Genomic DNA, 27,161 nt, shown 5'->3' with positions numbered 1-27,161 from the left:
AAATGGACTAGTACTGTACTGTGTCGGAATTTCCTGAGCAGTATGATACAATTAACAGGCCAGCACATTATTAGATAGAAGAACTGTTAAATAGAACATATGCACGGGCAGTTTTGAAAACTCCACCTACTTTAATACTTAGTATTAAAACAATAAAAGACCTGAAATATTTCAGTTGGTGTGCAATGAATCTAAAATATATGAAAGTTTATTTTTTATCATTACATTATGGAATATAATGAACTTTTATCACAATCCTTTTTTTTTAGAAGGACCTGTATATATATATATCCTAAATACCCTTTATTAGGGATATCATTACATTTTATCAACAAGTCCTCCAACTCATACGACCGTATGGGTCGTTTGTCACTATCCATAAATACGACCCACACGAGCGTTCTCTAAATTAGCGCCCCTATTGGCAACAGGAGGTATGATAAATGAACTTTCGCCTAAATGCATTGTGGGTTTATTTTAACATGTTTGCTATTTGCGTTTTGAATTGTTTGATTTAAACTCTCCCAGATCTTCGTGGATTTTGATGATATGGATTTTAGATGACTTCGAGACATGTACAGGTAAGGTTTTCTCCCGTCTCATAAAGTAGTCGATCGTTTATGAATAATATGAGTTTTTATTTTCAAATCGATACTGGACACTGTATGTCCTATTAAACCAGTTTGACGTTCAAATCATTTAATCGAAATCTGCAGCTTTATAAAGTTAGTTTTCATTGTGATATTCGTTTGAAATTCGCCTGTGGTGGAAAGAGGTCATGTAAAAGTCGCGCATTTACCATGTTTTTACCATAGTAACATGTCGCTGAACCATGTCACGTGTTATAAAACCTCAGTAACCACAACTCAATGTATCTCCCGTCATAACTGTAGTTTTACTTTGGTATTTGTAGTATAAACACGTTACCATGCTTTTCACCACAGTAACTGTGCTTATTGTGTACTCTTTAGTTAAGTAACACATTTGCCATGCCTTTAATACCTTTTTGTAATGTAATTGTGATTCAGTGTTTTTTTTCTTTTCAGTTTTGCAGTTTCTTCATATCACATACATCTCCAGCTCCTACAACAACATTCAGTGTCCAGCAGCTCTTTATGATGCTCTCTCTCTCTCTCTCTCTCTCTCTCTCTCTCTCTCTCTCTCTTCTCTCTCTCTCTCTCTCTCTCTCTCTCTCTCTCTCTCTCTCTCTCTCTCTCTCTCTCTCTCTCTCTCTCTCTCTCTCTCTCTCTCTCTCTCTCTCTCTTTCTCTCTCTCTCTCTCTCTCTCTCTCTCATTTTCCTTTCCTATTTTTCTGAACTGTAATTCATAAATAAGTCACACATATTTTTCTTTCTTTCTCTTGTTCATCATGGCATATTTTCACAGCTCAGAATCAGATTTTGATCAGTTCTTGTATTAACAGGGAACTTGTACTCGAAGCTCAACTTGAAGAAGTTTCCAGTGAAGATGAAGTCCTTCAAAGGTTCGACACAGGTAATGTTGAAGATATGTAGTTATAACTGATTTACTTTAATTAATTTATCCTTACTTTATGTTAATAACCTTCCTTATAGTCCTTCCTTTCAAATATTTTGTTCACAGATCATTTCTAACACACTGTCTAAACATGTATGTATTAAAACAAAAACAACAACTTGTTACTTTTTCTTTATTCCAGCTGAAAAGGAAGACCATGGGCCTGTCAAACCTTGTTTGTGGAGAGGGATGAATTTGACCATCTTGTGTGTTTACGGAGAAGACCAAAAGCTGCTAAGGCAGATATTTCCAGAGGTACGTCTGTGTTGATCTGAGCACCTCGACAGAACTTTACTGCAGTTACATTTTGCACCGAATTTTATGTTTTTTACTTTTTTAAATACCTCACGACCCCATCAGTACAAACCCTGTGCTATGTCAAAGTATTAATAATTCAAACAATTTCAGCAAATTCATATGATATTGTACAAGCGTACTCTCCAGCTTTTCCTCCTGCTGTCATTGACCATCGCCTCAGCTCTCATGCAGACTGTGTCCATTTTAAGTAGTCAGAGCGTTATATCCTAAAGTTTATATTGAGTCCACTGTATTCTTTATTAGCACCGTCTTAACCCGTTCTAACAGTACATGATATCTGTCCGCACCTCACAGTCTGCCTTTATTTCCATGTTGATTTTAATTGAACACGTCTGTTTAAAAGCAAGTCAGGAAATGCTGTGTAACTTGTCATGTGACACATCAGATCTTCAGTTAATTTGGCCAAATTAGATCATTTAAGGCTGTTCACACCAAGAATAGTAACTACAATAACTATTTTAGCATCCACACCAACATCAACCAATGATAAAGTTATGTTTATTAATATACACACTGCAGCGACGTTGATGTCTGCCACTTTAAATGATCAAGCTTTTGAAATGTGCATTTTGATTGGCTGTTTAATGTTCATCAGCTGGAAAATATATTCCACTGATGTTGTTCCTCTGTGTCATTAAGTATGGACTCATCCTTGGTATGAAGAGGTCTTTAAACTGCTTACAACAATCCTGCTGCATGTTATAGTGTAGAAAATAATTGAGAATAATATAGCTTGAAGATACAGCTTTCTTCCCTCTCATTTTGTTAAACTCAAACGCAAGATTTTGCCTTTCTTTGCTTGTTTGTCTTCATCTTAGTCCTTTACTCTCTCCACTCACTCATACATTCTCTCTTGCTCTGTTGTAAGGTACAAACAGAGCGGATGGTTGCATGATGGCCTCTTTCAGGTTTGTCAACTGAATGTCTACTAGTGTGGCTCAGCAAGTTCCTGTCATGATCAGCCCTCTCCAAGAAAGGTTTGTAGAAAATTGTAATCAATATTCATTTAATCCTCTAACCTGAATCTTTTGGTGAATTTACTTAATTATATCTGTCTTAATTCATATGTAATAAGCAATAGTAATTAAACATGGGGTTAATAGACATATTTTTGTTTTACAGCTGAAGAGCAAAAACACAAAGAACATCAGTCCTGTTGGGGATGAGGAATGAACATGGCTCTATTGTGCCCAAACAGAAAAGAGTGAAAAGGTGCTCATTCCCATTGATGTGTTTGTATTCAAGCAATGCATTAGTACAGCATATGATGTTGATCTCTATTCAAGTCAGCAATTATCATTTTTCACATATACATCTTTTTATAAGTCCTAGAATGAACAAATCATCAGGGCATCATTTCTGGAATTTGGGCAGAAAATGACTGAATATGGTGAGTACTGACACCTGCACCTGTATTCACCAAAACTATTTTTCTTATGGACTTACAGTTTTTGAAGGAGGATGAAGTCAGTTGATGGAGAAATGAAGAACGAGATGTGTTGTATATGAAGACTTCAGATGCAAAAGCCTTTAAGTTCTGTATGAAATGTTCTTCTAAGAAGAATTTTAGAAGAAAACTTCAGGTGGAACTTAGATGCCTTTGCATCTGAAGTCTTCATATGTACTATGAGTTTTCAATACATAACTGATTTGTTATGACTGTTTTTATTATTTTCTACTTGTACAGAAAGACTGCAGTAGAAGGAAAGCTGGTACTGAGAACATTTGTCTTCACTCCAGACTAAAGAGAAGCGGGTCTGAGGCCAGAGATGGAGGAGTCAATGGTCACCAAATGCAGCGCTGCAGCCTGAAACTGTGAAGACTGAATTCCCAAACAGCTGTGTGACTGCACAGATGTTACGGCCATAAAAGAAACTTCACAACTGAGAGCCCATACCTCCAACAACCTTCAACAGGAATCAATGGTATGTCCATTACAACAATTCTAAATAATAATAATATATAATTGACACAATGATTTTGTCTCTCCAGGACATCTACGCAAGGTTTTTCTTTTGTTGAGGACCGTCAGAGACTCCAGCCACACGAGCCATGGATTGCTCTCAACATCACCATCAGACAGACATTATCACAGAACCAGCACCAGCAGACTGCAAAACAAGTTCCTTCAACAGGCAATCAGACTGAACTGAACTCGTACCAGTAACACCACACACACACACACACACGCACACACACACCAGCAGCCTCATACTGTGTGCACTGCACTCTATCAGCTACACTGACTGGACTCTGACTCACTATTATTCTGCAACCTGATATTCTGTTTGCACTAATTCATACTGTACTGAAAGTGAAAGTGACGTGACATACAGTCAAGTATGGTGACCCATACTCAGAATTTGTGCTCTGCATTTAACCCATCCGAAGTGCACACACACAGAGCAGTGAACACACACACACTGTGAACACACACCTGGAGCAGTGGGCAGAGGTATATCTACAGTATACAGTGATTGTTGTTAATTGTTTTCATTTTGTTCTCTCTGTATAGTATAGTATTGCACTATATTTTCTACCTGTATTGAGCTCTTATGTATACGGTTTATATTTTTGATACTGTATATGTGTTGCAAATATATTCAGTACTTGTCATGCTGCAGTTTGCAGAAAAGCATTTTACCACCTGTATACTTGCATTCATGGTATTGTGATAATAAAATGATTTGATTTGAATTGGTCACATGACTTGTTCATCAGTTGTATTGTTGTGCTGGATAACAATTGCAAATTGTTTATGACATTGAAGAAGATCATGATAGAGACATGGATTTGAAGAAAACCAGGAGAGCTCTGATGATGAGAAGGAAACTGGATGTGATTCTTTGGTGCTCAAGACATTTCACCATGCCTTCATCTGGGTTTCTTCATCTGATTAAAATAAAATGGTTTTAATATAACCCATTTTTATTTCACTTGAATATAATTTGTCTTAATATGCTTCTTTATCTGTCTTTATGCTGCATCCTAGTAAAATATTGCGTATGGTGTTGGATAATCAATTATGGTGAATATTCTGTACTAGAGATGGTTTTTTGGTAGATACACCATTTAATTTTGTAAACAACACATATAATCACCATGGTTGTTTTGATGAAGACATGAACATTTAGTAATATTAATGAAATTCAGTTAGATGAAGAGCTGCATTAGAAGAGACTGCATGGACTTCATGCACAACTGAAGGTGATGAATCAAGGAAAGATCAACATGAATCCTGTTCTGTATTATAATGAAGATGTTCATGCACATTACTGATGTCTAGCTCCTGAGCAGGACAAAGATGAGACATTCTTTACAGAGATTTATGAATTAGGTATTTTATATTATGATTCTTTAAATTGCATGAATTGTATGGAACCATAAACTGCACACTGTCACACATTGTCTTACTGAATGACACATTGGCCTTGTCTGATGAAATGTCAGAATATTTATTTGTTGTCTTTGTTTACTATTAGCACTGTATTATTGCTCTTGATCTTATGAAATAAATTGAGCTCTTTCCAAATGGGCACTTATGTTGATTTTCTGGTGTCTTAATTCTAAGATAACTATGACTTCCAACTTACATAATGGTATGCTTTTGAAAAGACAACCTACAAAATGTGTCTCAACAGTTTGTTGCCAATGATGAGAATAGAGCTGTGCATTTTTTTTCCTGCCCTTCCATCCCCAGGGGCCCAGTAGAGTCCCCTTGAAGAGCAAAACAATTAACATTCCAAATGGCTGTAAATCAAAATCTGATTATAGTTTCAAAAAGAAAATTGGTAGGACAACTCATTATGCTATGTTTACTAAATAATGTTTGGCACAGCTTTCAAACATTCATAGAAAAGTGCTATACATGTGTTTATAAAAGTACTCTTAGTAAAATAAAAAATGTCAGCCTGCCTCTCACATATGTCATATAACTTTGCACAATAAACATGCTTAGATATCCCTTTGTTTAAAAAAAGAAGTATTTTTCACAATTTCATTATTAAACATTTTAAACTACATTGCCCATAAGCCTTAGCCATTCTATCGATGGAAAGTGAAAGTCATGGCGCTGTTTTTTGTAGTTCAATTAAGTTATGTTCAGGTTTAAGGTTAGGATCTCGGTAAAGAGGTAATTTCACAAAATATAGCAATGCACCATTGTTAACTGAAGGTACTATTGACGTAATAATTACAGCAAAATTTACTTTGCAACATTAAACGTTTTTTAATTTGGGCTAAAAGAAAGTCCAGTCACAGCGAGTCCTCGAGTGCCAAGTGGATTTCAAAGCCAATGAAAATCCAGTTGAGCAGAAGCGACACCCTTACTTGTCCATATACGGCCATTCATGACAGGCTTTTCCGGGTTCTTGTGGTGAATTTATTTTCACCCACTAAATATAAAACTAAAATGACGGATTTGCATTGTGGGGTAAACCTGATTCAGCAATAGATTTGTTGATTACAGTTATTTATTTTCAAACAAGGGCCTCATATTTGCGATTATACACATTCTTTACCCTAATATTAATGTACAATATTTAAGCTCAACATTTTTGCATATACTGTATGAAAAAATAATATTATATTTATATATTTATAGTGTATTAAATGTATACATTTAATCACTTGTGTGTTTTTTGGAGATGTATTTACAATCTTGCAATTTTTAGCTCTACCAGTTAAACTACAGAAAAAAAGGAAAATAATAATAAAAATAAATAAATAAATACAATTTAAAAAACACAGGGATAATTTTTTTTTAGTAATTTCCATATCAGTGTTTATTGATATGTCAAACTTTTCAGACAAACAATGCAAATAACACCATTCTTTCTCTCTAGTTTGTCACTATGAAGAAATAAAAACAAAAAAATAATATATTATTGTGAAATATAACAACTTTTAAAAATTACTGATTGATAAAGTAACTAATAGGTACAGACAGAATTATGTAATAGAAAATCCCTTTAAAACTAAATTGGCTAATATAAAAATATATATATAAAATAAAAAAAATGAATAAATAAATAAAAATTGTCAATTTGTTTGCAGAGAAGTTTATAAAATGCCAAATAATATTTTTACAAACCAGGAGTTGCAAGGCACCAGCTGAAATCATATTCTTTTCTTTCATTTAAAAGTGATTAACTAATTAGAAAAATATTGTTAAGACTAATATTTCACATGATTACCTCTTAATCTCCTGTAATCACTGATCGCTTCTGTTGTGAACATATGCAAGACAAACTAAAACGGTTATTAATAATTATATTTTATAAATCATTTTCAGCTGGAAAATGCATTTCTATCATTAAATGACCTTAAAGGTCACACACACACACACACACACACACATATATATATATATATATATATATATATATATATATATATATATATATGGCATATAGAATACAGTAGGTGGGATGGTGATAGTGACAGGAGTGTTCACAGTAGAGATGGGAGTGTTGACTAGAGGAGAAATAATACAAGTAGACATGCTAACGACTGAGAGCAGATGTGCCACACAAGAGAGAGTGATGTGGATGCTTTTGGAAGGGCTGCTATTGTGGAGAGCTGATGGAGAAGGACTCAGTAATCTGTCAGAAATCCTGCAAGACAGGAAAAAATTGAATTTATAACATGATGAATAATTAAAACATTGACAACAAATGAAAGTGACGTGACATACAGCCAAGTATGGTGACCCATACTTAGAATTCTTGTTCTGCATTTAACCCATCCAAAGTGCACACACACAGCAGTGAACACACACACACGGAGCAGTGGGGATCATTTATGTTACGGTGCCCGGTGAGCAGTTGGGGGCAGCGCAAAAAAAGTCGTATTGCCGGGCCGAGACTCAAACCCACAACTTTATGGTTAAGAGTCAAACTTTCTAAGCACTAAGCCACGACTTCCCCCTAGCAACGGGCTAGTGGTTAAAGACATAACTGCAGCGTGTATAATAATAAACAGAACTTTATAATTTGTTGGTAGCGATGCTAAAATAGTCATTATAGTTATTGTTCTTGTTGTAAACACCTTTAAATGATCTAATTTGGTCAAATAAATTAAAGACCTGGGGCCGGTTGCATAAACTGCTTAAACTAATCTTTAAAAAAGTTAGCCATATAATTTGATTTACTCTAGACTTGTCATAATTGTTTAAAGTCAGTTACAAAAACATAGATTGGTCCAATTTTACTAAGAAATATGATTATCTCTTGGTTAACTGCTAGTTGGTCACAGTCTTAACATAATAGCTATGTTTACGCAACCGGCCCCTTTTGTGTCACATGACAAGTTACACAGCATTTCCTGACACAGTCTGCATGAGAGCTGAGGCGATGGTCAATGACAGCAGGAGGAAAAGCTGGAGAGTACGCTTGTACAATATCATATGAATTTGCTGAAATTGTTTGAATTATTAATACTTTGACATAGCACAGGGTTTGTACTGATGGGGTCGTGAGGTATTTAAAAAAGTAAAAAACATAAAATTCGGTGCAAAATGTAACTGCAGTAAAGTTCTGTCGAGGTGCTCAGATCAACACAGACGTACCTCTGGAAATATCTGCCTTAGCAGCTTTTGGTCTTCTCCGTAAACACACAAGATGGTCAAATTCATCCCTCTCCACAAACAAGGTTTGACAGGCCCATGGTCTTCCTTTTCAGCTGGAATAAAGAAAAAGTAACAAGTTGTTGTTGTTGTTTTAATACATACATGTTTAGACAGTGTGTTAGAAATGATCTGTGAACAAAATATTTGAAAGGAAGGACTATAAGGAAGGTTATTAACATAAAGTAAGGATAAATTAATTAAAGTAAATCAGTTATAACTACATATCTTCAACATTACCTGTGTCGAACCTTTGAAGGACTTCATCTTCACTGGAAACTTCTTCAAGTTGAGCTTCGAGTACAAGTTCCCTGTTAATACAAGAACTGATCAAAATCTGATTCTGAGCTGTGAAAATATGCCATGATGAACAAGAGAAAGAAAGAAAAATATGTGTGACTTATTTATGAATTACAGTTCAGAAAAATAGGAAACGAAAATGAGAGAGAGAGAGTGAGAGAGAAAGAGAGAGAGAGAGAGAGAGAGAGAGAGAGAGAGAGAGAGAGAGAGAGAGAGAGAGAGAGAGAGAGAGAGAGCATCATAAAGAGCTGCTGGACACTGAATGTTGTTGTAGGAGCTGGAGATGTATGTGATATGAAGAAACTGCAAAACTGAAAAAAAAAAAAAAACACTGAATCACAATTACATTACAAAAAGGTATTAAAGGCATGGCATTGTGGTTAATGATTTTTAACTACAAATACCACAGTAAAACAGTTATCATGGTAAAAAAAAAAAAATATGGTAAGTGTTGTGGTCACTGGTCATTTCAGATTCGTTGCGATTGCCACACATTCGTTCACTGGCATTCACAACATATTTGTAAAGAAAACGTCAAACTGCACTTACTTTGACATTAATTGCAGACAATCAGAACAGTACCTTAAAAAATAAACCATAAAATAAAATTGTTTACAAACCTGGACAACAACGCATGGTAAGATGTTGGGTCACGCCTCCTTTTTTTGGGTGGTAACGATGGTAACGACAGTCAAAGGTCATTTGATGACGACACACCCGACAAACGAGACTGTCGTAATACGGCCGCTAGAGGGCGCTTGATTTTAAAACGTAATAATAGGTCGTAATATGCTGCTTGCACAAACGACCTATGTGGTCGTTTTTAAGAGGAGGACAGTCTCCATTTTATATATATCCTAAATACCCTTTATTAGGGATATCATTACATTTTATATATTTAGGGATATCATTTTATCATTACATTATGGAATATAATGAACTTTTATCACAATCCTTTTTTTTTTAGAAGGACCTGTATATATATATATATATATATATATATATATATATATATATATATATATATCCTAAATACCCTTTATTAGGGATTTAGTATTTGACATTATTCATTAAATTTTAATTTTAATTGTCTACATTTTAATAACAAATATAAAATGCACAATGCATATTTATATGAGTTGTTTCACTCATTGTTAACAAGATAGAAAGAAAGAACTAAAAAAGAACAAGAAAGCATGAAAGAAAGAAAATAGAAAGAACACTTGGAAAAAAATACAGTGGTTGTTACATACATGGACTTTGAGTTTCCTTATTTGGTCTTTTTCCTGTTCTTGTTTGGTTGATTTGATTAATCTTCACCTGTCTCCATTTCCCTGATTACCTCCTGTGTTCTTAAATACCCTATCTGTTTAGTTCCTCCTCGTCTTTGATTATGTTTATGTATGTATTGTATTATGTTGGATGTGCCCTTATTCTCCTGCGATTAATAAAAAGTACCCTTTTGTATATCGTCTTCCTTGTCCGCCCTTCATTACACGCCAGCAACCCATTACAGAATCACGGACCAACCAGTTTGTTTAGTGGCGTTTTTCTTTTTTTTTTTTTCTCTCCCGGAATGGCATTACAAGCAGTCCACTGTGCATTGTGGGAGTATTGTTGGAGATCGAGGGCGTGGAGGAAACCCCTGCCCACACTCCTGCGACTGAGGGTGAGCTGCATTCATTTTCTGGGAATTATATAGAGTAATTAATGGAACTTATAGACTGGTTTGTGGAGGTAAGCCCTGAATTTCCTGTTTTTCCGCTGGTTCCACCCAACCCTGAATTTCCTGTGTCTCCGCTGGTTCCGTCCAGCCCTGATCCTCCTGTATTCCCACCCAGCCTCCCACTCCCACCTCCTCCTAGACCAGTCAGTTCCTTTGCTCCATTTCTGCTGGTTCCATCCAGCCCTGAATTTCCTGTTTCTCCGCTGGTTCCGCCCAGCCCTGAATTTTCTGTTCCTCATGTGTTTCCTCCCAGCCTCCCTCTCTCATCTCCTCCTAGACCAGCCAGTTCCTCAACCTCATCTCCGCTGGTTCCAGTCAGTCCCACAGTTCACCCTCATTCAGGTCCTTCTGGGTGCGACAATTCACTGCGGGACTTCCAGTCTCCAGCTCCACCTTGGCATGTGGATTCTCTGTCTCCGCCTCCAGCCTCCGAGCCCTGGACCTCGGTCCTGCGGCTCCGCCTTGGCACCCTGCTTCCTCGTCTTCACCGTGGCCCGTCATCCCACCTGCTCCACCGGGCTTCCTCATCTCTCCAGCTCCACCTTGGTCAGTTGTCGACCATCCGCCACCTCGGGACTCCACTCCTATAGCTTCACCTCGTCATTCCATCCCTCCGGCTCTGTCATGCTCCTCCTTCCTTCCGGCTCCACCTCCGTCCTCCGTCACTCCTACTCCGCAGCGGGCTTCCGGAGCCCCGCTTCCGGCTCGGTTTGCCAGTGCCTTCAGCGCTGCCTTGGACCTCTGGGCCCTCGTCGTCACCCTGGCTCTGAGGCTGCTCTGCTCCATTATGGGCTCCTCGCCCACCAGCGCAGTCTCCGTCTGTCGGCCCCCCTGGTTTCGTCACCTCCTCCTCCACCATGGCTCCTCCCGCCATCGACTCCCCCATGGGTCATCATCCTGGCTGGTCTCTGGAGCACCATCTGGCTGCTCCAGGCTCCTCCCTCCATCCACTCCGCCCTGGTTCCAAGCTCCTTGCTCCCTCTCTGCCTGCCCCACGCCCTCCTACAGAACCCCCACCCTCCCTCTGCTGGTATTCCTCTTGCAGTGCGAGGATGCACCGTTCTGGGAGGGGGTGAACTGTTACATACATGGATTTGGGTTTCCTTATTTGGTCTTTTTCCTGTTCTTGTTTGGTTGATTTGATTAATCCCCACCTGTCCCCATTTCCCTGATTATCTCCCGTGTTCTTAAACTGTCCGATTAGTTCCTCCTCATCCGTGATTACGTTTATGTATTGTATTATGTTGGATGTGCCCTTATTCTCCTGCGACTATTAAAAGTACCCTTTTTGTATATAGTCTTCCTAGTGCACCCTTCATTACACACCAGCAACCCATAACATTGGTTACAGAAGCAGCGACTATTTGCATATGATACTCATATCTCAGTAATAGTATTACTCTTAAACAGTAGCTGTGCTGCTCTGTTTCATACTGTGCCTCGAACAGGAAAATATTTATTGATTATGACTATCCTTATCATCATTTCAGTTTCATCCTTTCTATTTTTCAATTTGATCCTTTTTTTTGTCATCAACCCATTTATGGTCATAATGCAAGTGGATCATCTTATTTGGGGTTCCTTGGCATTAAGAAGTTTGAAACCGCTATTCCAATTTAATATTTTAAGGAGTTTGATATCATGATATATTGATAATATAATCACTCCTTAAGGGCACTATGATTAAATGATGTACTTTTTAATTAAAACTGTAAACCTCTGTTCAGCACTCTGTTTGCCAAAAATGAAAAGGAATGCTTTAACTGGACCGAATGAGCCGAGTTACAGTAGGTGCAGACATGTAGGATTTTGATGTGCATGAACTCAATATTGTATCCATTCAAAAAAATCGATATGTATCGGAATATCAATATTTTTGACAACATTAGTTCCCACATCTTGGTCATTCGAACTGGCTCACATTCCTTTTTTTCTAATACCACAAAGAAGCTAAACATAAAATAAATAAACTAATGAAAAATGTAAAAACATCAAAAGTTTAAGATATGTACTGTAGATGAAGTTTATGGTTTCTAGACACACAGAAATAATAAAATATGCTTTCACAATCTTTTTTTTTTTAATTATCTCATCTAGTCATATTCTTGCATGATCTTTATTTCTGCATGTTTTTCTTCAAGAGTTTCTGAGTCAGAAAGAGAGAGTCTTTGCTGTTGCTTGAACATGTGGAGATTCTTACTGAATTTGAAGGCTGTCTTCAGTCATTACATAATCAATAATTGTGCCATGTGGTTAACATTCAAATTCATAGATGTTGTACAATCGTGTAAAAATGGAATGTAATGCATGTTATACCACATATTTTCTTTATTTTTACTATCACACAATAGAAGTATCTAACTCAGATTATAATACTTTGTTTTATGTGATTTAAACAGAATCAAATAGTTTTTAGTGTGAATATATATATATATATATATATATATATATATATATATATATATATATATATATATATATGTGTGTGTGTGTGTGTGTGTGTGTGTATATGTGTACTGTAAGTAAATAAAAAAAAAAAAAACTTTGAATTGTTAATCGAATTGATTTGTGATAAACCCAAATATCCACAGATCTACATGTAGAGTGAATAATAAACTGGATTCAAATCATTCCTAAAAATTCATACTACTGTCCCCTTCCTTTTCTACCTCATACAATTGCTGTCTTGGTGACGTTGTCTGCAGTACTTTCCTTATGGAAGTCAAATCGGTGAATGATGGACGCGGATCACATAAAAGGGCCTTCAGTGCTCTAAGAATAGATTTACAATTTTACCTTCAATTTCAAAGTGTTTAGAACAATGTTACTTTGAAATTAGAGTTATTTGAAATTAAGATTCAGGTACCTTTTTGAAAATCTCATTAAAATGTAATTTAGCTGTCAGAGTTGAGGTTAACATTGAACAGGCCTTCTATAGTCATGAGAAACAATTGAAAAGATGTTAATTTATCTCCGCTGAAAAAGGGCTCCAAGGTGCTGATACTTTTGGTCTTAATATAATTAGATGAATTAAAAGCTAATATGTTAAAAGTAATTTGATATGCCGTGACACTCGAGGCATGGAATGTTAATGGAACAAAAATTGAACAGAGTGTAAATCAGGCACAATGTTTAAAGGATTAGTTCACATTATTAACCACATTGTATCATATTTACTACTCTGATTTCTAAAGCCTCTAAATGATCAACATGATCTGAAAAGCCTCTTGTACACAATCTGCTACATGCCTTCTGTCATCTGATTGATAGTTTATATTTTATTAGCAAGTGAAAGGCCTTTTAAGTATAATTCTAGAAATGTTCTCATTTGCTTTGCTTTGAAATCTTTAAAGATCTGCATAAAGTAAATTTGACTTACTTTTATATCGTTTGTGATATTTCAATAAGAACACTTACTTGATTGAGACAACTTAGCTTTACTTAATTATACACAGTCATGTCTCATGTCACTCTGTTATCCTATTGTGTTTATTTATCCTATATTTGGTTATATTTATTTATAAAACTTTTTTGAAATTATAGAAATAGAAATTTACCCTATTTTTTTTATTAATCTTAATATAAATTATTTATTCATACTTTTTTATTTTATTTGATCTCACAATTGTTCAAACTGACAAGTCAATGTTCACGTGAAACGATGAGTGATTGATTGATATTTTCTCAGTGATGGCACATGCCAAACTTTTCCAATAATTTTGTCAGTTTAAACCCTGTTCCTTTCTTACTGACAACTGCAAGTTCAGATTTAGACCTGCCTCATATATACTTAGATAGAATTAGTGTGTGTGTTATTATTATTATTATTATTATTATTATTATTATTATTATTAATTTTTAACACCATCCTCTATATTGACACGTGAGGCTCTTGAAAATGAGATGTTTTGGCATGCACGGACAGATGCAGTGTGATCTTTTCTTCTGTCAGCATCTTTTCTCAAAACATAAAGTGAAACTTAATGTCTGGAGCTCTGAAATCCAAACATATTTGGTGACTAGATTTTTTACACGAATATGCCAAGTTCAGATTAATCTACTTTGACTCCCAGCAGTGCGAAACCGGGACATTTATATAAATGTTTGCCAACCATTAACTGCTTAGCTGACCTGCTAAATGACTTTGACAGAGGGAGAGGTGGCTTATGCAAATGGCCCACTTTATTTACCCAGCAAACACACCACTTTACGCAGCAGCTAATTATCAACAGCTAATAGTAAATGAGTTTGGGGTGTATGTGTTAGCTTTCAAAGTCAACCTTCCACTCACCCATTTTGATTAAGACCAAATGGATTGTGTTACATTCGGTTGATTTCTTCTTGGTTGTTAATAGTTGAACTGGAATAATTTCAGCCAATAGGTAATGATGCTGCACTTAGAGATTGGATGCATATTTTTAAGTCAGTATTTCTTATGCTGATTATAGGCAATGGCATAGCAATTCATGTTTGACAGTTTTGGGCTGTGGGTATCACTTAAAGGCAATCAACATTTAGTTTAATAGCGATTTTATGAACTGAGGGATTTGAGAAAAATGGATGAAAATAAAGAGACAGGTTTGTTTTAATGCTTATATTCCTTGATTATTTGATGAATAAAAAAATGTAAAAAATAACAGCCACTTTTTTTTAAGTCCTAAGTTCTGTTTTACAGGTTTAACAAAGCAAAATCTTGAATCTGCTAAATACTTCCTTTGGTACACATATTCCTGCTTACCTTCTTTCACACAGAGCTGTAGGAAATCCCTATTTTCACATTTGGAGTGTTTCAAAGAGTTTCTGAATGTAAGCTCACTTGGTTCTTGTGGAAATCTCAATATTGTTTCAGTTTTCAGTAGATTTTGACTGGTGTGAACATGCTTTGTAGATTTATCTCTGTCTGTGAACTGTCAGAACGCTCATCTTTTGTATCTGTTACTGAGATGCATTCGCAGACAAATATTTAATTCTACTTCGACATTTTTCAGTACCATGGACAGCAGATATAACTACTACTGTTTATATTAAAACCAAAATAAATACATTCCACATTCTAGTTTATATATTTTAATACTTATATAGCAGCACTACACGGCAAATTGTACTTTCACATGGAATGACACAGAATGTATTTGAATGACATCATTAGGTGACTTTTCTCAGCATATCATGTTATTGAAATGTGTGATTAGTTGTGATTAATGTTATGTTATGTAATTCATTCGATTGCCTTTTTATCAATCAGCGGCCCTAATTCCACATCTTATTAAAACAAAATGAACACTATTATTACACTATTATTTCTTGTCTCAAATTTAATTGGCTGAATTTGCTGTGCTATTGAGGCATTAAAGCATTATCTTTCCCTCAGGCTCTAGTGTCTGCTCAAATGGCATTGACACAATAATGCATAATCCAATCTGAGCGGCAGTTTACAGCTGAAGGCTTTTTCAGTCTGCAATCATAGGCTCTGTGACCTTTTCTGCTGTTATTTAGAGACAAACAAAGGTGGCACATATCCGACTCTGATAATAAACATAGTGGTGCCATTCCTATGAATTAAGTGTGGGTTCACTATTAGATTGAACTCCTTGGATACATGTGACAGTGAATTATGCGTGTTGTTATTATACAGTAACATAACTTGCTGTTGATCATCTGAGATTATAAATGCATTTTACTTGTGCAATAATGGGCTATTCCCCTCATTTCAATCATTTTCTCTTCCATGTGCATTTTATTTCCTAAAGATACAGTGGGTATCAAAAATATTCACCCCCTTTAAAATATCACATTTTAGTGGCTTGGGAGACTGAAATGAAGATGGTTGTATCTTATGTTTTATCCTTAACATATGTTATGTTTTGACCCCCTTGTGTCAGTATTTAGATGAACCACTTTTTTCTTTAATTACAGCCTTTAGTTTATGACTGTGTTCAAAATATTGCTTACTGCCTACTGCCCAGTATACAGTGGATTGTGTGAAACAGTATACAACACAACAAAATGTTTCAGAGTAATAATAATAATTATTGAATGTTGACATGCTTTACTGTAATTATATATATATATATATATATATATATATATATATATATATATATATATATATATATATATATATATATATATATATATATATATATATTATTGTAGGTCCTCTATGTGTCTCTCAAACATGTCCTTTTCTCTAAAGTCCCTCCTTTTGACAAGCAGAGTCTGCTCTGATTCTCCAACTGACCCAGTGCATTGTGATTGGCCGAACACCGCAAGCACTCGTCGCAAATGTAATGCCCCTTTCCATAATCTCAAGCTTCATCTTTCAAAATAAATGCATTTTCTACTTTCTCAAAAAAAAAAAAAAAAAAAATCTGTATGATTCATAAGCTTTTTTTTGAAAAATGGGGACATGGCTTATGTCCTCATAAGTCACCCTCTCCTTGTAATACCTGTGTCATAGCCATGTCATTATACAGAGTTGTGTCCTGATATGTCACAAAAACAAGAGCACACACACACACACGATAAACAAAACTCCCCATTTGAGCAGTGTTTGAGACTTTAGTCTTTGCAACTCTACAGATCTTCTTTATGCACCAAGAGCTTGTAACACTCCACAGAGAAAGGAAAACTTTATATTGCATCATATGACCCCTTTAAAGCCTGTTCACACCAAGAACAATAACTATAAAATAACTACAATTATGTTAACCTCCACACCGATGAAGAAAAATACTGTTCAGTCCTAGCATGTGCTGCAGATTTGTTGTCTGCCACTTTTAATGCTTGAGCTCCTTAAAGTTGAATGAATTCTAATTCAATACTATTTCTCTGTGCAGTTATCATTAGATTTGCTGTGGAATCTGCTATTTTTTATTTATTTATTTATTTATTTATTTATTTATTTATTTTACCCCTACTGTACTTGGTGTGAAAGTGCCTTTAGCCAGGAAAAGAGAAGGGTATCGAGGATTGTAATTGTTGGAATAATAGCTTGCCAATCATTCTGGGCAGAGAGAGCCCCTCACTACAGTATGATACCTGAGGCCCACCCCAAATACTCATCCTGATAATGTAATTTATATTTGCAAACATAACGTATTAAAAAATGTGGCTACAAGCAAGAATTTTTGAGGCTGAGCAAGTCAGAAACAAAGTGACAAGCTAAGCAAGCATGGCAGGGGAGCATCAGGAAAATGCTTATTATATTTCAACATCTGTTTCTGCAGACATTTACTGCAGATTATTACAGGATTATTATAAGATTAAAATATCATTATTATGAATATATTATTATTATTTAAACTAATTTAATGACACAGATTGATACTAAAATATTTCATTTGTGGGAACAATGGCAATGTTATCTCTCTTTTTGGCAAATTGTCATTCAGAGAAACAAACCATGGTCATTCAGTGTAACACATATATTTATTTAAAGATGAAACAATATACTTATTCTAAGCTATGCTTATTGAAATAAATATAGGAATATATTATCATGCTAAGTTTTAATATATTTGAAATGATTTTCACTTCCTTACAAAAAAAAAAAAAAACTTATTGCTGGCAAACTGGAAAACAAAGTGGTTTGAAGGACATAAGCAAAGTATAAAGATTTAAAAAATAAAGTTAACTGATATTAGAGGGATATTCCTCTGAAAAGGCAACTTATGGTTCAAGGACGAGATGCTCTATAGCACAGAATTTTAAATATGGAAAGTATGTGTGAGAGCTTGAGCTTCTGAAATATATCCATCTCCTCTCTAATATCTGTTTAAAATATTAAGCTAAATATTAAGCTAAAATATCTGTTTATAAATATTATATAACATATATATATATATATATATATATATATATATATATATATATATATATATATATATATATATATATATATATATATATATATATATGTGTGTGTGTGTGTGTGTGTGTGTGTGTGTGTGTAAATGTAGCTTTCTCCTGTGCATGTTTGCACCATGGCAACATTTTATCACTTCCATATTTAGATTTATTACTATAATTCTGGCCTAGTGTTCTCTATTAGTTGAAGTACCGAATTGCATTTGAAAATCCTCTCATGTCTGAATGTGTTAAACCAAAGCTCTGTTGTGAATATTTGTAGATGTGATTATTTGTTAAATATTCAAAAGCCAAGAATGAATTGTCTTCCAGCTGTGCTTGTCTAAGCCCATTTCAGATGATTTGTAAACTTTCTTTCTGAATGTCCATCATCTGCAGCGTCTGGTATTTTTGTGCATTCATGCAGAAAACCTCTCTAAAAATGTGTGATTATTTGAACTTGTACCACATCTGCATTTGATATCTGCATTTGATGTGATCGCTCAAGATTGAGGTGAAATGGTTGTCCAGCACTTGGTGTGTCATTTAAAGTCAGTAAATTATGTTTGTGCTGATAATACACAATAATAATAATAATAATAAATAAATAAATATATATATATATATATATATATATATATATATATATATATATATATATATATGTATATATGTATATGTGTGTGTGTGTGTGTGTGTGTGTGTGTGTGTGTGTGTGTGTGTGTGTGTGTGTGTGCTTGTGTGTGTGTGTGTGTGTGTGTGAGAGAGTTTTTTTTTTACCAATTATTTTAAATGCATTTGATCACTATCAGTGGTGTGTACCTGAAAGTCACACTCAAGTAAATGTACAAATATCTTACCAGAAAATTACTTTGGTAGAAGTTGAAGTCACCATTTAGAATATTACTTGAGTAAAAGTCTTAAAGTATGTGATATTTATTGTACTTAAGTAACATATACGTATATATATATATATATATATATATATATATATATATATATATATATATATATATATATATATATATATATATATATATATATATATATACTGTAAAAAATGTACTGTAGAATTTACAGGATTTTACTGGCAATAAAGTTGCCAATAAAATCATGTAAAAAAGATGTTAATTGCTGTAAAATGGATTACAGGACATTACTGCAAAGCAAATAACAGTTAATTGCTGTATGTGAAATACAGTAGTTTGTAGTATTTTTTACAGTAACATTGAATTTTACAAGTAGTTTATTTTACAGCAATATTTTGTAAATTCACTAAAGTACAGTATTTACCTGGCAAAAAAGTTGCCAATAAAGTCCTGTAAACATATTTTACAGCATTTTTTTGTAATTGTATTAAATTACAGTATTTAACTGGCAACAAAAGTTGCCAATAAAATCATGTAAATACCCCTAAATACAATATGATGTTGTAATAATTTAACAATGGAACTGCATTAAAGAATAATTTTAACAGTAAACTATAAAATACTGATATAAATGCATTATCATGAGCTCTATCTTAATACATTTACAAATTAATGAAAACCAAGTCAATGATGATGCAAATAAGTATTTATTAAAACTTGCAGAAAGACATTGCAAGGCTTTTACGGGTAAAATAAAAATTTCAGTCTTTCAACAGTTAAATCTTATCATAAAAATAGCATAGCATCACAAATAACTGTTTAAAAAAAAGCCATATTCAGAGCAGAACATTAACTTTCTATAAAAATGAAGGTCAGTCAACAGACTTTGTATACTTTTTTTAAACATTAAAAAACATTTTAAAAATTGTAAAAAAATATGTTTTAAAGAAAAGGATTCAAATAAAATGCTGGAATCAACATTAAATCACAAATTATGTTGTTGGAGCTTATGTTCTATTAAATTAAGAATATTCCTGCAAAAGACAATTTAATAAATACATACTGAAAGTCCATCAACTTTCTTAGATGAGCACACACATGAGGGTTGTCCCTCTTCTGAGAATTTCCCACTTGTTTTGCCTCTATGTGTCCGTCTTGTATCCAGTGAGTGTTGTGATTCCAAGAAAACATCTGCACATAAAAACAAGCAAAAGCATCAGGATAAAGTTATGTATCAAATGAAACTAGCTCAATAAAATAAATGTCAAAATGCCACTTATACAATACAATCAGCATTTACCAGTACTTAAAAGGTTACAGCTCCCGAGGCAGTGCCCGATGCAGCTCCCGAGACGGTACCCGATGCAGTTCCCGAGACGGTGCCCGATGCTGTTCCTGAGGCCGAGGCGGTGCCCGATGCAGTTCCCGAGGCGGTGCCCGATGCTGTTCCCGAGGCGGTGCCCGAGGTCATTCCCGAGGAGGCGCTCGATGCTGTTCGAGAGGCCGAGGCGGCGCCCGATGCAGTTCCCGAGGCGGCGCCTGCTGTTGTTCCGGAGGCCGAGGCGGTGCCCGCTGTTCCGGAGGCCGAGGCGGTGACTGAGGCGGTGCCCGAGGCCGTTCCAGAGGCAGTGCCCGAAGCAGAGGTGTCTCAGGTCTCCACAGGCAGTCTTAAGTCAAGTCAGGTGCCCATTGACTGTTCAGAGTTGAGTCAGTTCCCGGCTGACCCTCCGGAGTCGAGTCAGGTGTTCGTGGACCCTCCAGAGCCAGGGTTAGTCACCGATGACCTTCCAGAGTCAGGGCTAGTCACAGATGGCCTTCCAGAGTCAGGGCTAGTCACAGATGGCTTTCCAGAGTCAGGGCTAGTTACCGATGGCCTTCCAGAGTCAGGGCTAGTCACAGATGGCTTTCCAGAGTCAGGGCTAGTTACCGATGGCCTTCCAGAGTCAGGGCTAGTCACAGATGGCTTTCCAGAGTCAGGGCTAGTTACCGATGGCCTTCCAGAGTCAGGGCTTGTCACTATTTACCTTTCAGAGGCGGTGCCCGATGCTGTTCCCGAGGCGGAGCCCGATGCAGTTCCCGAGATGGTGCCCGATGCTGTTCCCGAGGCAAAGGCGGTGCCCGATGCAGCTCCCGAGGCGGTGCCCGATGTAGTTCCCGAGACGGTGCCCGATGTAGTTCCCGAGACGGTGCCCGATGCTGTTCCCGAGGCCGAGGCGGTGCCCGATGCAGCTCCCGAGGCGGTGCCCGATGCTGTTCCTGAGGCCGAGGCGGTGCCCGATGCTGTTCCCGAGGCCGAGGCGGTGCCCGATGCTGTTCCCGAGGCCGAGGCGGAGCCCGATGCAGTTCCCGAGGCGGAGCCCGACGCAGTTCCCGAGGCGGAGCCCGTTGCAGTTCCCGAGGCCGAGGCGGTGCCCGATGCAGCTCCCGAGGCGGTGACCGATGTAGTTCCCGAGACGGTGCCCGATGCTGTTCCCGAGGCCGAGGCGGTGCCCGATGCAGCTCCCGAGGCGGTGCCCGATGCTGTTCCTGAGGCCGACGCGGTGCCCGATGCTGTTCCTGAGGCCGAGGCGGTGCCCGATGCAGTTCCTGAGGCGGTGGCCGATGCTGTTCCTGAGGCCGAGGCGGAGCCCGATGCAGTTCCCGAGGCGGAGCCCGATGCAGTACCCGAGGCCGAGGCGGTGCCCGATGGTAAATGGTACAATGGTAAAATCAGGTTAGGCGAGTCAATATGGGATAGTTGAACACATATAAACGAATGAAATTTCAAATTTTGCTCTTCGTCAGTTATTTAGATAGATAGTAACGTTAGCTACTATGACAATCGTTCGCATTAGGTAAACACTACTTTTAAATGCCCTCAATAAGAACATTTTACTTCCAAAAATCGAACATTTGGCGTAACTATCATGCTATGATAGCAATTCCTAGTTTACTGCACAGAAGTTACCAAGGCCACTAAATGTCAGGATAGGAGGCTATTGTGACATGAAATCGCTTATATATTAACTTAAATTTAAAAGGTTATATTTCTTAAGTATAATTGTGAACTTACCAGGAATTATGAATAAAGCCTCTTATCTTCAATCGTTCTCTTGCTGCTCCTGTCGGCTGGGTTTCTGAATTTGAATGATGTGCACGCAATCCCATAATGCCACACTACAGTAAGTTAGTGTAGGAAACACCTGCTTCTTGTAAATGAATTACAGTTGACGTGGAAATATACTGTTAACAACTGTAAAACCTTATTTGACCCATAATGCATTGCGAATTACAGCTGCATCTTGTAAAATGTTTATACAATAAAATTCAGTAAAATTTTGCTGTAGAAACTACAGCAAGTTTTTACGTGTATATATAAAATTTATTTTTGAAAGTAGACAAAACAATAATAAACTTTAGTAAATGACATGCAAAACTACTTTCAAGCATTTATATATGTATTTATTTATTTATTTTTAAGTTCCCTATTGTCGGTCACTACGAATTATTTCGTGAGGACATATTGGGAGTCTAACTTGGGAGCCCAGTCATCTCTGAATTTAAGAGAAAATGCCAATGAAAATTGGCTAGTAGATTCGCATGCTGAGCCACTCTCCATGCATACAATCAGGAGACAGCACACATCCAGTCATTAGATACATATACATATATATATATAGTATGGAGTATGTGTGAAACAGGCGTGAGCAGGTCCGTAGCTGCGAACGGTTGCTGTTTATGGTGTTTATTACCACGTCAACCGTTTGCGTGTCTGAGTTGAACGTGCTTCTTGTGTATCCTGCTTGTAGCAAATTTAAATATTATGCATCTGAGGCTGACTGCCGCATGAGCGATAGGTCTCTCTTTCCCAGCGTGTGCACACAACTCTCTCTCTGCATCTGCTCTATTCAGTGAGCGGGTGAAAGAAGCTGTACTTTCAGTTAAAACACAGATATGTTGATTCCCTAATTTTCCAGGCAAGTGTAGCCTAAATCACAGCTATTGTCTTTATCTCATGTGTAGCCTATTTGATTTTATCAGTAGACGTGATGATTATAAATCAGGATTTTTGTGCAAATTAACATATTGGAAGGGAGAGCTATATATAGTCTTAATAGGTCACTTTTCAGTCACTATTTCAAATCCATCCCGTTGTCTGACAACAGAAACAGTAAAATATATAAATGAAAACCATTTTGATAATTTATCTGCATCATAATACAGTATGTGGCACAGAGAGGCAAACAAATGTAATAATAAATAATAAATGTACATTTGTGCATGCTCAGAAGAAGTGAGTTGCCTTGTTTTGTGAAAATGTAAACGGGAAAAATGTCTAATCTTCATGCTCTGTTAACTATGGTTTCAATAATAATAAACATACATTGCATTAAACTTCCATATTTGTCAATGTCCATAAGTATTATAAACTTGAAGGCCTGATTCCAGAAACAGGGATTATCTTAAGCCAGGACTAGGTCTTAGTTAAATATTAAATATAAATTAAGATATTTAAACAACTTTTACAGAACAATGGCACAAACATATTTTAAGATATGTCAGAGCAAGATATTTTCAGTTGAGACAGCTCAAACATGCAATTTAGTCTGACACAAGCTGAAGCCTTGTCTGTGAAACCTTGTCTGGGGGGAAATAATTAATTTAAGGTAAATTTAATACAGATAAAAATGTGTGATTATTCATGAGTTATTTCATGACAATCTTGCGATGAATTGTGTATAAGTAGTTTAATCAATTGACATCCCTAAATTAAAATGACTAAAATTAAATGTAGGCTTATGCTGGTAAATCATCAGTGGACTTTTCTCATCAGTAGGCTATATTTTTTTCACACATTTCTCATTCTCACTAATTCAAGTTTTTATATGAATAAACCTCTGAAGGGAAAAGCGCTGCTTTGTTTACAGCTGTTACCGGGGAAACCACTATATTTCTGACATTCCAAAAGCACCTCCTACTGGCAAAGAATGAATGTGCATTTTCAATAATCCAGTCTGCAGTTTTTTGTTTTTTTTAGACCAATGTGACAATTCAACCACATAAATACATTTAAAATAATAGAATAATGTATACTTCTGACTCATCCCTTTTCTTAAAAAAAAAAAAAAAAAAAAAAAATTGGTTTAAAGGTTTAATTGTGAGGTTTATCATTTATAATTTATATTCCTATTTCTTAAAACTTGTATCTCAATGGTAAATAATTTGCTATTTCGTGGTCTAAAACCTGAAATAATAGAAGTGTCTGCTAAATGAATAAATGTAGATGTAAATGCAACAATCCAATTAGAAGATGTACATAACAATGTAGAAACATTGGATGCAACAATGTAGCACCACTGTGCAGCAGCAGGCATCACGGCAAAAAAGCAACCTCAAGGTTGATCTACAGTAGGTACAGTAAATGTGTGCAAATGTATAGGGCCCCATTCCTATATTTTCCTGGGGGCCCCATCTCACTAAATTCACCCTTTTTTGTGCCCTTTGTGTCACTTTTTTTAAAGCATTCAACATACAGTGTTTTTGAATAACCAAATTGTAGTGACTAACAGAATATTTAGCTGTCACTCATTTTGTGCACAATTTGTACAAATGGTAAAAAAAGAGAAGCTAACATGCAGTACAATCTTTATTTTCCATTTTATTCAAATATAAATACATTTTTCATTTATGTATTTCTGTGCATCCTCTAAAAGCGCTGTTTTCAAAGAGTGCACATGTGCACAAATACCAAAGGGAACCCCAGAGTTTAATATAAGAGGGAACCCGCGATGAATCAAACATCAAATAAAGCAAAATTACGTGGAACAAAAATTGTAAATTAGTCATCAGGTGCCATATTCAATACAGCAGCATCTTAGAGATCTAAACATTCTAAACATTTAAATATCAAAAGTTATTCCTCCATCTCATGCATGTGACATCATTAACAATGACCCTATGTTGTTGAACTAATGTGGTTCAAATGATGGAGATGCGACCATGTTCAGAAAAAAAGTTAACTAGATAGTTTGTTTCAACAACAATGCATCATACTATGGTGGTTTATCAGCGAGTATTGTACCCCTGTTCTGCAAAACAAAGGCACCTTGACTGGACCACTGAATAGTCCAGTGAGGACTTCATGAAATACTATTGCAGTACTTAATGGCAAGTATAAAGCCTTTAAAAGAGGGTATGCATTTGTCTACAATAAATGTATAAATGTATCCGCATATGAGCATTTATTCAAAGTGACAATTCAACCAATCGACCTTCTGCATTGAGTTTAGCTTCTCCTTTATGTACTGAACTACTGTACTCCAACAGAAGAGTCCCAAAAAAGTGGTACAGTTCTTTATTGTAATACCATTCACAACTTCTGAAAATGGAAACAGACATAATTGCAAATCATACTGTACTGTATTTTACTGAACCATACCGCTCAGTGGAAATGAGCCATACAAGCTCCTTTTTGACTGAATAATTTGTAGTCATTTGGATTTAAATCCAGAGCAATTTTTTTGTTTTTGTTTCAGCTATAGAACAAACTGGGGAATATAACACCTGGACAATTTGAACACCCATATTTGAGTATCTTGGACCCACTTTATATTAAGTGGCCTTAACTACTATGTACTTACATTTTAATTAATAATTTAGTACAATGTACTTATTGTGTACATACATGTTTTTACATTGTGCTTATATATAAAAAAACTACATGTAATTACATCTGTATTTAATTTCTGTAATTATATTTATACTTACACTGTTGACCCTTAAACTTACCCATACCTCCAGCCCTCTCCCTAACCTTACCCCTATCCCACCTCAATAGCAGCAAAAGTGTTTTACAATACAATATGAACACAATAAGTACGTTGCACTTATTTTTTTATGTAAGTACATAGTAGTTAAGGCGACCTAATATAAAGTGGGACCAGTATCTTTTATTTCTGTAATATTATTTTCATTCAGCCCCATGAAAATTAAATGTTATATTTGATTTATTATGAACTCTCCTATTATCATTATGACTAGTAAATCAGGTGGAGGCTGATTTTACCTCAAATCTACGGCCACGAAAGGGTCAAATAAAGGCTCATGACCTTGTGATTTAGCACTGATTCTAATAAATTACACGGGAAATGATTAAATAAACTATTAACTTTTGTCAAAAGCAATCAGTAGGCGGCAGGCAAAACCATGAATTAATTAACCTACATCCTCTGCAGCAAAAAAAGTGCCATGTGCTAAAGAATCTTCCAGAAACAGACTAAAGTGTGTTAACAAGTGCTCATTTTAAGTAATAGTTCACCCAAAACTGAGAAATCACGTACTTACCCATAATTAGTGCAAACTTTTACAACTTGTAAACAAAACTGAGGTGTTTTGAAGAATGCATTCACTCTTTCAAATAACAAGTTACAAATAACGGCGGCTAATCACAGTTTCCACAAAAATATGAAGCAGCACAACTGTTTTCAACATTGAATATAATCATAAATGTGTCTTGACACTGCTTTGGTCACTAAAATTACAATTAAAAATAAAAATAAATAAATAAAATAGAACACTAGTTATCTTTAAACTGTGATGTGTGACTCACAATATAAGTACAGTTTTTTGCTGTATTGTTCACATACATTCAATCATTTAAATGGCATATAAACTGTATTAGCTTAATTTCCATAGTAATTAAATATAAACCTCTATTATACTCTGTTGGTCCTCTTGCATTTGTTGATCAGCAGTTTTTGAAGGTAAAGCAAATCTAATTTTATACCCTTTTCTTGTAGTGTCGGTTGACTTCACTGTAGGCCCCAAACTTCCTCACGAACGTGTTACTCTGCCCTTTTGCCAAACCAAACAATTAATCAATTTTGTTCCCATAAACAAAGTGCTGATTTTTTTCAATTACGTGGAGAGCAGCTGGGAGAGCTAATCACACAAGGTGATG

General features: G+C 35.9%; 2 long non-coding RNA genes across 5 annotated transcripts; one reads left to right on the top strand and one right to left on the bottom strand.

Annotated features, from left to right (window-relative positions):
• Positions 1-344: 344 nt before the first annotated feature.
• Positions 345-4,551, top strand: LOC128021472 (uncharacterized). 4 transcript variants are annotated; one of them, XR_008185554.1, is made up of 9 exons: positions 419-434; positions 529-581; positions 1,047-1,494; positions 1,679-1,791; positions 2,723-2,831; positions 2,977-3,066; positions 3,181-3,244; positions 3,542-3,779; positions 3,847-4,551. It is a non-coding gene; the product is annotated as an uncharacterized LOC128021472 (long non-coding RNA). The 4 variants fall into 4 exon arrangements; XR_008185556.1 differs by having other exon boundaries at positions 420-434; positions 529-575; positions 1,424-1,494; XR_008185553.1 differs by having other exon boundaries at positions 345-581.
• A 2,058-nt stretch (positions 4,552-6,609) lies between these two features.
• On the bottom strand, positions 6,610-9,628 carry LOC128021471 (uncharacterized). Its single transcript, XR_008185552.1, has 4 exons — positions 9,400-9,628; positions 8,720-9,090; positions 8,423-8,535; positions 6,610-7,469 (listed from the first exon to the last, which is right to left on the bottom strand). It is a non-coding gene; the product is annotated as an uncharacterized LOC128021471 (long non-coding RNA).
• Positions 9,629-27,161: the final 17,533 nt, after the last annotated feature.

Source organism: Carassius gibelio, chromosome A10 (genome assembly GCF_023724105.1).
Source record: "Carassius gibelio isolate Cgi1373 ecotype wild population from Czech Republic chromosome A10, carGib1.2-hapl.c, whole genome shotgun sequence".
In the NCBI taxonomy this organism is placed as follows: Eukaryota; Metazoa; Chordata; class Actinopteri; order Cypriniformes; family Cyprinidae; genus Carassius; species Carassius gibelio.
This window is presented reverse-complemented; position numbering and strand designations above follow the sequence as displayed.